Here is a 12,619-nt window from a genome sequence, read left to right on the forward strand (position 1 = left end):
GCCTCGGAGTCCTCGCACGGGCTCCTGCGCTGGGTCCCGGCTCGGCTGCCTGCTGCCCGCCCGGCCCTGCCCGGACCTGCCCGAGCAGCCGCCGCCCGCGTGGCCCGGCCCGGCCGGCCGCCGCCTACTCACCGCCGCCCGCTCCCCTGGCTGTGGGCCGGCCGCGGGCGCGGGCGTCCCGCTGGTCTTGGTCCCCGCCCGCCGCCGCCGCCGCCGCCGCCACGGCGGGGGAGCGGGGAGGGGGCGGGGCCTGGCGCCCCACCCAGCGGCGGCCCCGCCCCCCAGAGCCGACCCCCGCCTCGCCCGCCCAGCACCCCACCGCCCCTCTCCGCGGCGATCCCGTTCACCCCCTCCCCACCGTGGACCCTCAAAGAACTCTGGGATGTCCCCGAACCCCTCACTCAGCGCCAACGAGCCCCTCCCCACAATGACTTCCTCCCCCTCCACCACGCTGCCCACCGGGAATTCTCCTTTTGCTGCCATCCTGAGTGCTTCCCTCTCTTTGACCCAAGGACCTGCAAATCCCCCACGCTCCCCTGGCCTGAAACTTTGGGGAGGCGCTCCCCCGGACTCAGGCCAGTCCGGCAGTTCCCCTGCGGACCCCAAAACACCCCCAGATGACCTCTAGCTTCCCTCATCCTGTCTCACTGCTCCAGAACCCCCCTGACCTCAAGGTCTCTCCCCCGCGCCGGGAATCTGACAGGGAGGCGCCAAGCTCCCACCCCACCCCAGCACTGTCAGTCCAGGTGTCCCCTCAGGGATGTATCTCGCTGATCAAGAGTCCTGCCGAGTTCTCCTCACCCCCTGTGTTGGCTCGAGGATCTCCCCCCTCCCCACGGGGCATCCTGATTAGAGTGGTGGTGGCTTGGGTTCCCACGGCAAGGACCTATAGGAAGCATTGGGTGCCTGATCTTGGAATCTCTCCAGCCTCATTCTCCTGCTCCGCCATTAAGACCTGGGTCAGCCACCCTCCCCAGGGGCCTCGCCTGATCTCCAGGAGATGAATCAGCTTCCACTAGGCTGCCGTGGCGGTGACATCACTCTGAGCAGTGCAAGAGTCGGCTGGGATGAGTCTGTCATACCACCCCCCAAAGAAAGGAGCAGGGTCCTAGTCGTCTCTGTCAGCCTTCAGCCCTCAGAGGAGTGGAAAGAGCAGGGGGTTGGGAGTCATATGGACCCAGCTTCCAAGCCTGGCTTTTCCCACTCACTCAGCTCTGCGATCTTGTGCCTCCATGAACCTCAGTTTCCAAGTCTTTTTTTTTTTCTTTTTTTTTTTTTATGGTTTTAAGGGTTCCCTGGCAGCTCAGCAGGTTCAGGATCTGGCGTTGTCACTGCTGCTGCTCCAGTCACCGCCGTGGAGTGTGTTTGATCCCTGACCTGGGAACTTCCACATGCCACAGGCACAGCCAAAAAACAACAGCAAAAACAACAGAAAATAAATGCCTTTAGGAGTTCCTGTTGTGGCTCAGCAGAAACGAATCTGACTAGTATCCATGAGGATGCAAGTTTAATCTCTGGCCTGACTCAGTGGGCTAAGGATCCTGTGTTGCCATGAGGTATATATAGGTCACAGGCAAGGCTCGGATCTGGTATTGCTGTGGCCGTGGCATAAGCCAGTGGCTACAGCTCTGATTCAGCCCCTAGCATGAGAACCTCCATATGCCGCCAGTGTGGCCCTAAAAAGACCAAAAACAACAACAACAAAAAAAGCCTTTAATAGTTATTGTGCATCCTGTAAATTTTTTTTTTTTCTTTTTTTGGCCCCACCCATGGCATGCAGAAGTTCCAGGGCCAGGGATCGAACCTTCACCACAGCAGAAACCCAAGCCACACACTGACAACTCTGGATCCTTAATCTGCTGAGCCACCAGCCACCCCATCCACATCTTAAAAAGGGGATAATTCCTGCTTTACAAAGTGGCTGAGAAGAGTAAGATATACCTCACCATTAGTCATCACTCATAAATTCTAACTATTGATACCTAGTTCCTGATAATTATGTGGTAAAATAGATAGAAAACATTTTGTCACTAGGCTGTCCCCTAGACTTTTTTTTTTTTTTTTTTTTTTTTTACTTTTTGCTTTTTTTAGGGTTGCACCCGAGGCATATGGAGGTTCCCAGGCTAGGGGTGCAATCAGAGCTGAGCTGCAGCTGCCGGCCTACACCACAGCCACAGCAACGGCAGATCCGAGCTCCGTTTGTGACCTACATACACCACAGCTCATGGCAACACCGGCTGCTTAACCCACTGAGCAAGACCAGGGATCAAATTGAACCTGCATCTTCGTGGATGCTAGTCAGATTCCTTAACCGCTGAGCCACGACGAGAACTCCCCCTGGACCTTTTTGAGTAAATTATTAAGGAAAGAGGCTGACTTGGGGAATCTTATCTCCTCCAAGGTTCACTGAGTCCCAGCTCAGAATGCAATTAGGACCCAGGGTGGGGGACCCCAGCTTGCCAGCCTGGGTCAGCCTCTCACCCTGGATCTGTTCAAGGCTGGAAGGCCACCGTCCTGGCCCCGAATGAGGACTCCCAGGCTACCTTGGAAAGGGCTGCCTGGCCAGCTCTCTTGGCCCCTCCCTAGCCCTTGCCTGCCCCCTCCTGCCCTGTCCCTGCAGAAAAGCAACTCTAAGAACAGAGGTTTCCAGGTGTTCTCATTAAATCAGGGACTTGGGCTCAGGAGCCTGATGCCAGCACCCACCTTGCCCCTCAAAGCCCACCAGGAGGGATTGTATTCCCATCCTCACCAGCCTCAGGGGCTCCCTTTGGGTCCCTGAAACAGCTTCAGATCTGACCCTGATCCCATTGCCGTAATAATAGCTTACCCGGTCCAACCTCAGCGCCCCAGTTAGCCGCTTGTGGGGTTCATAAACTCATTGTCTGAGTCAACTCACCACAATAGGAAAGAAGGACCTGCATGACCACAGCTGTGTGACCGCAGGCCAGACAATGCATCACTATGAGCCCCAATTTCTTACCCCATAAAATTGGGATAATAACCTCTGCTTTGTCTGCGTCCCAAGGTTGTGGGTAGTCAGGTGAGGTCATGAATGAAAAACTGCTGTGCAGACAGTAAATCTAGGGTTCGGGTGGGAGGTGGGACTGTGTTTACAGGTGAGGTCAGAAGCCATAGACAGGTAGGCAAGTCAGATCACTGGCCTGAAATCATGCCATAATTTCAGGATCAGGATTGAGGGATTTGGGTCTTCTGTTTGGTGTTTTCCTCTATTTTTTACCTATAGTTAAGAAATAAAGGAGTTCTCCTGCGGCACAGAGGGTTAAGGATCCTTCATTGTCACTACAGGGGCTTGGGTCGCTGCTGAGGCACAGGTTTGATCCCTGGCCCAGGAACGTCCATATGCCTCCAGTGCAGCCAATATAACAAATAAATAAAAATAAAATAAAGCTTAACTTCCTACTTGACTATCTCTCTCAATCCCAGTCCCCTCCTGAGAAGTAGCCACCGGGAGTTCCTGTTGTGGTTCAGTGGAAATGAATCTGTATCCATGAGGACACAGGTTCGATCCCTGGCCTCCCTCAGTGGGTTAAGGATCTGGCATTGCTGTGAGCTGTGGTGTAAGTTGCAGACGCAGCTTGGATCCTGCATTGCTACGGCTGTGGTGTAGGCAGCTCCGATGAGAGATTTGACCCCTAGCCTGGGAACCTCCATATGTCATGGGTGTGGCCCTAAAAAGACCAAAAAAAAGAAAAAAGAAAAAGAAATAGCTACAGTTGTCTGTTTGGAGCTGAGCTTCCCAGACCATGCGGACGCATTCGTATTCAAACACGGATTCAAGGAATGTTACCAAACACCTGCTCCTTGGCTGGGGAGCTTACAGGGAGATAGAAGTGAGCAAGACAAGGGCCCCTGCCCTCATGGAACTAACATTCTAGTGGGGAACACAGGCACGGAAAAAATAAACCAATCAATAAAATTCTTTTCAGACGGTGGAATGTGTTGAGAAGAAAATAAGACAAGATGCTAAAGACAGAGAACCATGGCAAGGGATGGGGCTGCCAGGGAAGGCCTCTTTGTGGTGGGGACATTCGAGCTGAGTGACACCCACCCCCCAAGAAAGCAAGGCGAGTGCCAGCCAGAGAACGATGTCATTGCAGGTAGAATCTGAATCCTTCTCATTTATTCCCAGTGACAGCACAAGGCAGGATCCTGGCAGGGAAGTGCTGGCTGGTGACGGTGTGTGTGACAGATTAATGGCTATTCTTTGTCCGGCATGATAAGGGGCGAGAGAAAAGGAAGCCAAAGGAACAAGGCATCCAGGGAAAGGGCGTCAGGCTTTCCACTTACCATTCTTCCTGCCATCCTGCTTTGCACGAGGGCTCTGACGGAGGGAGGTGCAAAGGCAGGAGGAAAAAAAATCCCCCGGTGGAAATGGCTGAGTAAGTGAATGACCAGGACCTACAGCTTACATGTGTTTTCACACACAGGCCACTGTGGAGATTTCAGGAAGATGACAGGGAGAGGAATGGCCAGGGAGGGGACTTGGAGAGGCCTCGGGAAGAAAGAAGGTCAGCATCACCTCTGGGAACCCCTCTGGCTGGTGAGTCGGCCTGACTCTGCACCTGCTCAGAGGCTGCAGTGGGGAAGGGGTGCTTCTCTCTCGGAGCCAGTGGTCCGCACGGCATGTGTCTGTATGTCCCTGGGGGTGGAAGCCCATGCCTGGTTGGCCTCATTATACCCACTGCGTATTATCTTGGCCACTGACTTGCTGGGAGTTCGATCCCTGACCTTGCTCAGTGGGTTAAGAATCCAGCGTTGCCATGAGCTGTGGTGTAGGCCGCAGATGCAGCTCGGATCTGGTATTGCTGTGGCTGTGGCCTAGGTCGGCAGCCGTGGCTCCAATGCAAACCCTGGCCTGGGAACCTCCATGTGCCACAGGTGAGGGCCTAAAAAAAAAAAAAAGTCACCTGTTGAAAGTTGCATGGCAGAGTTCTCTGGTGGCTCAGTGGGTTAAGGATCCGGCACTGCCACTGCTGTGGCCTGGGTTTAACCCCTGGCCAGGGAACTTCCTCATGCTTCAGGTGCAGCACCTCCCGCCCCCCAAAAAAGAAGGTTCCATGTCGACATCTATGAAAGGTGAGGATTTGCCCACCATATGATGTAACAGGCCTGTTTCTAGGATTCTATCTTCCGGAAATACTGGCCCAGGGGCCCCAAGATATACATACATACAAAGACAGTCATTGCTCACTAACAGCAAAGCACTGGGAGCCACCTAAATGGTCATTAGTGAAGAGACAGGGGAATTATGGTTTTTGCCACAGCTGGAAAACAGAAAACCACCCGCTGTTAAAAAGAGTGTCACGGAACCAACAAGGAACAGATTCAGCCTACAAGGGAAAAGAATCTGAAAAGGAATATAAATGAATTTCCATGCTGTACACCCGAAACTAACAGGACATTGTAAATCAACTGCACTTCGATAATAAAATTAAAAATATATATATTTTTTTGTATTTTCTAGGGCTGCACCTGCGGCATATGGAGGATCCCAGGCTAGGGGTCTAATCGGAGCTGTAGCCGCCGGCCTACGCCAGAGCCACAGCACCGCGGGATCCGAGCGGCATCTGCGACCTGCCCCACAGCTGACGGCAACGCCAGATCCTTAACCCACTGAGTGAGGCCAGGGATCAAGTAGTGTACACTCCAGCGGGGCTTAGCGTATTTACGGGGTTGTGCCGTCATCCCCATTATTTCATTTAGAATATTTTCATTCACCCCCAAACTGTACCGGTTAGCACTCACTCCCAAATTCCCTCCCCCTCCCCCCGGCCCCTGGCAGCCACTTCTACTCATATAAATGGAAGCATCCCCAATATCTGTCGCTGATTAATTTTTAGACTCTTGCTCTCGTCATCATCTTAACCAGTCGCTTGGAAAAACAAATTTAACTTTCTCATACCAACCCAACACTGTTTGCCGTTTAATTACCTGTGCTAGAAGCAAATCAGGCTCTAATTTTAAAACCAAACGGGCCCCAAGTGAGCAAGACGAAATTTGCCTACACAGCGCCAGGGCCACAGCGGATCAATGAATGATGAGAAATTGGGAAGACAGAGAGAGCGACACAGCTTCCTAAGGAGAAAAGTAACAGACGAGGGAGCGGAACTTGAGGAGCTGGACCGTCTGGTCAGCTGGAACCCAGCACCTGTGGGCTCCTAGTTCTAGAATTTCATTTCTCTAAGCTTCTCTCGTGCCAAGTGTCATGGGGTCTGACCACTGTGCTTTTCCACCCAGGCTGTGCCCCAGGCAGGGGGCCCGTCCAGGCCCTCGGCGCGGAGCGGCTCCTGGGTTGGGGTGGCGGTGCAGCCTGCAGAGCTGCGGACAATAGGAGCTTTGTGGGACCTTGGATGCCAGGGCCTGGGGGCAGCAGGAGGCCTGTGGGAGGCTGGAGGGGCAGGAGTGGCAGCAGCTTCCTGGCTCTCCTCAGTCCTCGCTGGGCCGGAGGCAGGCCCTGAGCATGCCAGGACAGCACCGGGTGTCCCTGTCCCCGCTGAGACCTGGGTCCCCCAGAATCCCAGCAATGTCTGAGGATAGATGGCTCTTCTGAGCCGTTCTCCACCAACCCTACTGCTCCCACCATGTACACATTCTAGAAAATTCATCCGGGCTTGGGCAAGGAAGTAGGTTTGCATCCTCACCCCCCGATGAAACAATCCTCCAGCTAAACCCTCCAGACCCACCATTGCCCTGGCCAGCCATGGCCCCAGCTCACTGCTGACTACAATAAACGGATTCTTCTCGAAGGCTATCAGGGCTGGCGCTTGGGTGCTATTCAAAGTCCTAGAGTCTGAGGCCTCAAAGCGCCACAGCTGGGGCTCAGGGGCAGAAATCTGGCAGGAAGGAGGGGGCGAGAGGCCAGAGGCCTGACTTGGCCTTGGGTCTGCAAAGCCGGCCCCTGTTTATGCTTGGACTCTTTACAGGTGACTGGGGGGTTATCGTAGAGGTCACGGGGGCTGGACAGCTCCCCCCCGCAACTACCCATTGGAATCAACCCAGCCAGCTCCAGGAGTCGAAGCAGGCAGGGTGGGAGTGGTTTCTGAGCCTTCCTGACCCAGACAGGTCACCTCTCCTCTGAGCACTGAGTGACGAGGAAGGGGCTGTTCAGGCTGGAGAACTTTCATTCAGCCAGAAGCTCAGACCATCACACAAGGCTGTCCCACATGAGCAGGGGACCGTTTGTGTCCCTCTTACCTGATGGTCTACACGGAACTGTGAGCCAGAGAGCTCTTCCTGTCTGAAGCAGAAAGTGTAACTTTTCTCTAGAAGCTCTGAGTGAGTTGTTTTTTTCTGTAAATAGAACAGGGCTTTGCAAGAGCACACTTCATTCCCGGGTGACACAATACATCCCAACTGGGACAGATAAGAGTGACAGCAGGAGTTCTCATTGTGGCTCAGTGGGTTAAGGACCTGACATAGTGTCTTTGAAGATGGAGGTTCGATCCCTGGCCTCACTCAATACGTTAAGGATCTGGCCTTGGCGTGAGCTGCGGTGTAGGTCGCAGACGTGGCTCGGATCTGGCGTTGCTGTGGCTGTGGTGTAGACTGGAGGCTACAGCTCTGATTTGACCCCTAGTCTGGGAACCTCCATAATCCCTGGACCCGGGATGGGAGTGGGGGCAGCCTTAAAAAAATAAAAAGCAGGGAGTTCCCATTGTGGCTCAGTGGTTAACGGACACGACTAGTAACTATGAGGTTGCAGGTTCGATCTCTGGCCTCACTCAGTGGGTTCAGGATCCGGCGTTGCTGTGAGCTGTGGTGTAGGTCGCACACAAGGCTCGGATCCCAGGTTGCTGTGGCTGTGGTGCAGGCCAGCAGCTACAACTCTGATTCGACCCCTAGCCTGGGAACCTCCATCTGCCGCGAGTGTGGCCCTAGAAAAGGCAAAAAGACAGATAAATAAATAAATAAACAAACAGAAGTGACAGCAAACACTTGTGTCCTAACTCTCCGGCTTTCTTTCTTTCTTTTTTTTTTAATGATTAATGTTTGCTCATGGTGGGGTTCTTTTATTTTTTTATTTTATTTTTTTATTTTCCCACTGTACAGCAAGGGGATCAAGTTATCCTTACGTACATGTATACATTACAATTACATTTTTTCCCCCACCCTTTGTTCTGTTGCAACTCTCCGGCTTTCTATGCTGAAACTTAGAAGGGCCCAGGGAGGCAGATGGGGGAGAACTACAATCTCCACTTGACCGATGAGGAAGCAGAGGCTCAGGGGAAGATGCCTGAAATCTCCCAGTTTCTACGTGGCAGCATCCGGCCTGGAATCTAGGCCCTCTGCCACTTTTCCACCCTGACCAGAGAGTGGAGAATTCCACCCTCCAGGTGGACCAGAGATACGGAGTGGAGGTGGGGACGGGAGGGAGGTACTTTGACCTTAAGCAAGGGGCTGGGTGGGGCCAAAAATACGGAAAACTGGATTTGTCAGGTGCAGGCTTGACAGGAATGTGGAGCCACAGGAACCGGGATGCCTGCTGCTTCCCGTCCCGCCTCCTTCTGGAAAACACGTGGAAAATTGCGGCCCCCTTCCTCCCTCTCGGCCTCTGATGCCCCTCCCCCGCACCAGAGGTGGGCTGCCGACCTGCAGGCAGCCTCTCTCGGGTCTGCAGGACCGGGGCTGGGGTCGGGTGGAAAGGCCACCGCTGTTGGGGAGAGCTGGCCCACCCACAGCTTTCAGGGGCCCAAGATAGTGAAAACATCCATCCTTTCCCCATTTCCTGCGTCTGCATTCTAGAAAGGATTTAAGGCACCCCATCCTTTATTGATGATCTTACATTGTTTCATTTGATGACCCCATTCACTCACTTCTTTGCGCACCCATCCTTCATTCATTCATTCAACTCATTCTCTTCACTGCAAAGGCCATTGCCTCTAACCACTGCCTCCTTTTTCTCAGGTATTCATGGAACATCTGGCCCATTTATTTTTTTATTTTTTATTTTTTGCTTTTTTTTTTTTTAGGGCCACACCCGTGGCATATGGAGGCTCCCAGGCTAGGGGTCGAATCAGAGCTACAGCTGCCAGCCTATGTCACAGCCACAGCGACATCAGATCGAGCGGCGTCTTTGATCTACACCACAGCTCGTGGCAACGCCAGATCCTTAACCCACTGAGTGAGGCCAGGGATGGAACCCGCAACCTCATGGTTCCTAGTCAGATTTGTTTCTGCCGCACCATGATGGGGGTTCCTCCTGGCCCATTTAGATCCTAGGATGTTACCCAGAATTCTAGAACTGCAGCCTTTGGACAACAGCTGGTCCCACTGCTTCGCTTTGCAGATGAGAGGGTGGTCAGCATCCACTCAAGGCCAAGGCCATTCCAAGAAGAGAAACCCTACCCTGGGCTCGCAGTCCGGTCCACACTGTGGAAAGGAAGCCAAAGCCACCAGAGGGTGGTTGGTGTGGCAGGGAACTAGCTCTAGCCTTGGGGTCTGAAGATCAGGGTTCCAGCGCTGGCTGCCCACTGCCTCTGCCCAAGTTCTTATGTCTTGGGCATCTCCACCTGGACGGCCTTGAACTCATGTGCAAAGCCAGGATCCTACCCACCTGCACAAGCTTCCTGTTTCAAACCTGCTTCACCCACCCCCATCTCAAATGTGGTTCCATTGTCTCTGCAGCTGCAAGAGCCAGAGGCCTGGGCATCTCCTGCCTCCTCCCCCACCCACCACACATCTGGCCAAATGCCAAGTCCTGGCTTCTGTAACCTCCCAATGGCTCTTGAATTCTCCAGCCTCTTTCCATGCCTGCTGCTACCACTCTGCAGGGGTCCCGGCTGCTCCACTGCTGGGCTACTCTCGACAAGTGCCTTGGCCTCTCTGTGAACTGGCCTCTACACTGTCTCTACAGACTTGCCTTGGGTCCATCAAGGAATAGGGCGTAGAGAAAACGCCTGGGTGAGTCTGCAGGCTGCGAGTCCTGGTCCACCATCATGTAGCCATGCTGTTTCACTTTTTTTTTTTTTTTAGGGCAGTGCCTGCGGCATATGTAAGTTCCCAGGCTAGGGGTTGAATCAGAGCTGCAGCTGTAGCCTACACTACAGCCATGGAAACCTCAGATACAAGCTGCATCTCTGACCTACACCAGATCCTGTGGCAACGCCAGATCCTTAACCCACTGAGTGAAGCCAGGGATCGAACCCGCATCCTCATAGATACTAGTCAGGTTCTTAACCAACAGAGCCCCAGCGGGAGCTCCTGATCCACACATTTATTTACAACTCTGATTTCCAAGGTCCCTGCCAGCTAATAATAATGGCCTTCAGGAGTTCCTGTTGTGGCGCAGTTGGTTGCGGGTTCGATCCTTGGCCTCACTCAGTGGGTTAAGGATCTGGTGTTGCCGTGAGCTGGGGTGTGGGTCGCAGACGAGGCTCCAATCTGACGTAGCTGTGGCTGTGGCATAGGCCAGCATCTGTAGCTTCGATTTGACCCCTAACCTGTGAACCTCCACATGCCGCAGGCAAGGCCTAAACCAAAGATGCGATTCCTTTATTATAAATTGACGAAAGTGTGGCATCGAGAAGCTCAGTAAGTTGGCTGGTGATTACACAGCGAGTATGTGGAGTCAGGACTCAAACCCAGGTCTGACCAAGCCTGAGCCCACCCACTTTGCTACGCTGTCTTTTCTGGTCCGTGCAGAAGCTTTTGGTAACTGGCCCACCTGGAAGCTCCCCATCCCCTGTTAATGCAACCCTTGCTCGATTTATGCCTGGGAGGATCATGATCCTACTTCTTCCAGGCAAGCTGGAATAAAAATCCTGCAAGCAAGCTGCAGCTGCCTCATGGCCTGCATTCCTCAGGCCGTACCAGGCAGAGTTCAGCGGTGCCTGCCCCTCAGAAGCGCTGCCTGCGCCCAGCACTGCCGCTGGATGTGGGCCAAATCCCTGGGAAACGGCCCAAGGCCGGCGCTCACACACTGGCTCTGTGGGACCTTGGGCTCCTGAAATGCCCTGTCTCCCGGTAAGGTGAGGAGACTGCTGAGGAGCCGTGTCATTCACAGTTTTTTTCTTTTTAGGGCTGCACCTGCGGCATATGGAGGTTCCCAGGCGAGGGGTCGATCGGAGCTACAGCTGCTGGCCTACACCACAGCCACAGCAACACCAGATCCGAGCCGTGTCTGCAACCCACACCCCAGCTCACGGCAACGCCAGATCCTTAACCCACTGAGCAAGGCCAGGCATCAAACCTGTGTCCTCGTGTTACTAGTCAGGTCTGCTACCACTGAGCCGCAACGGGAGCTCCATCTCGAGATCCTTAACTCCCATCTGTGCAGACCTTCTCCCAGATGTCACACTGATAGGTTCGAGGGGTGAGGTCCTGGACATTTCTTTTGGGGGCCCTGTATTCAGGAACTACCATATAATAGGGAACGATGATACCAAAGAGCTTATGAACCCCAAGGGTGAGGGAGAAATAATGAGCATGTTATTTATTCCTCACAAGTGCCCGGTAAGGTACAATCCACTGTCCTCATTACAGGCACAGAACAGAGCTCAGCAGTGAAATGACCTGCAAGCAGGAGCTTCCACCTCAGGAGCTGTACTGGTGCCCACATCATGGTGACAAGCCACACCCCGGATGAGAAGGAAGCCATGTCGTCCAGCTCCAACCATCAAAGTCCCCATGCTGAGCACCCCCCCCATAGGCCCGGTCCAGCAAGGCCGTGGGCGCTAAGGACCCTCAGGGACACTGCACGGCAGCAGGCACTGCGCGCTTCCATACATCTCATTCTCGACCTGGGGAAACGGATCTTCCTTTTCAGACAAGGCTACCAGCCCAGCAGTCACACAGCACATTAGTGACACAATGAAGACTTGAATTCAGATGCCGTCCCTCCAAATTGGTGGCTCTTTACATGTCCTCAAGCTCCCTGATAACCAGAAAACAAAAGGAAACAGCCAACTACCACGTCAGCACTAAGCTTAGCTTGTATTTTATTTTTTAAATTTGTCTTTTTGCCTTTTTGTCTTGAGCCACTCCTGCGGCACATGGAGGTTCCCAGGCTAGAGGTCTAATCGGAGCTGTAGCCGCCGGCTTAGGCCAGAGCCACAGCAATGCCAGATCCAAGCTCCCTCTGCAACCTACACCACAGCTCACAGCAACGCCGGATACTCAACCCACTGAGCAAGGCCAGGGACCGAACCCACAACCTCATGGTTCCTAGTTGGATTCGTTAACCACTGAGCCAGGACGGTCACTCTTGCTTTTTTTTTTTCAGGGCCACACCCAAGGCATATGGAGATTCCCAGGCTAGGTGTTGAATTGGAGCCGCAGCTGCTGGCCTACACTAGAGCAATGCAGGATCCAAGCGGGGTTTGTGACCTACACCACAGCTCCCGGCAACACTGGATCCTTAACCCACTGAGCAAGGCCCAGGGATCGAACCTACGTCCTCATGGATACCAGCCAGATTCATTTCCGTTGAACTCCTCAGCTTTTTTTTTTTTTAGTAACTATGAGAGTTTTCACTTAACCCAAATCCACTTCCTCATTGACCAACTGGGGACAGACTACTAAACCTGAGCTATGAAGTCGAGACAATGTACGTGGATTCCGCTCCGCAATCCTGACAGTAGGAGGTGTTCCCAGTTCCTTC

The sequence above is a fragment of the Sus scrofa genome, chromosome 5 (genome assembly GCF_000003025.6).
Source record: "Sus scrofa isolate TJ Tabasco breed Duroc chromosome 5, Sscrofa11.1, whole genome shotgun sequence".
Classification (NCBI taxonomy): domain Eukaryota; kingdom Metazoa; phylum Chordata; class Mammalia; order Artiodactyla; family Suidae; genus Sus; species Sus scrofa.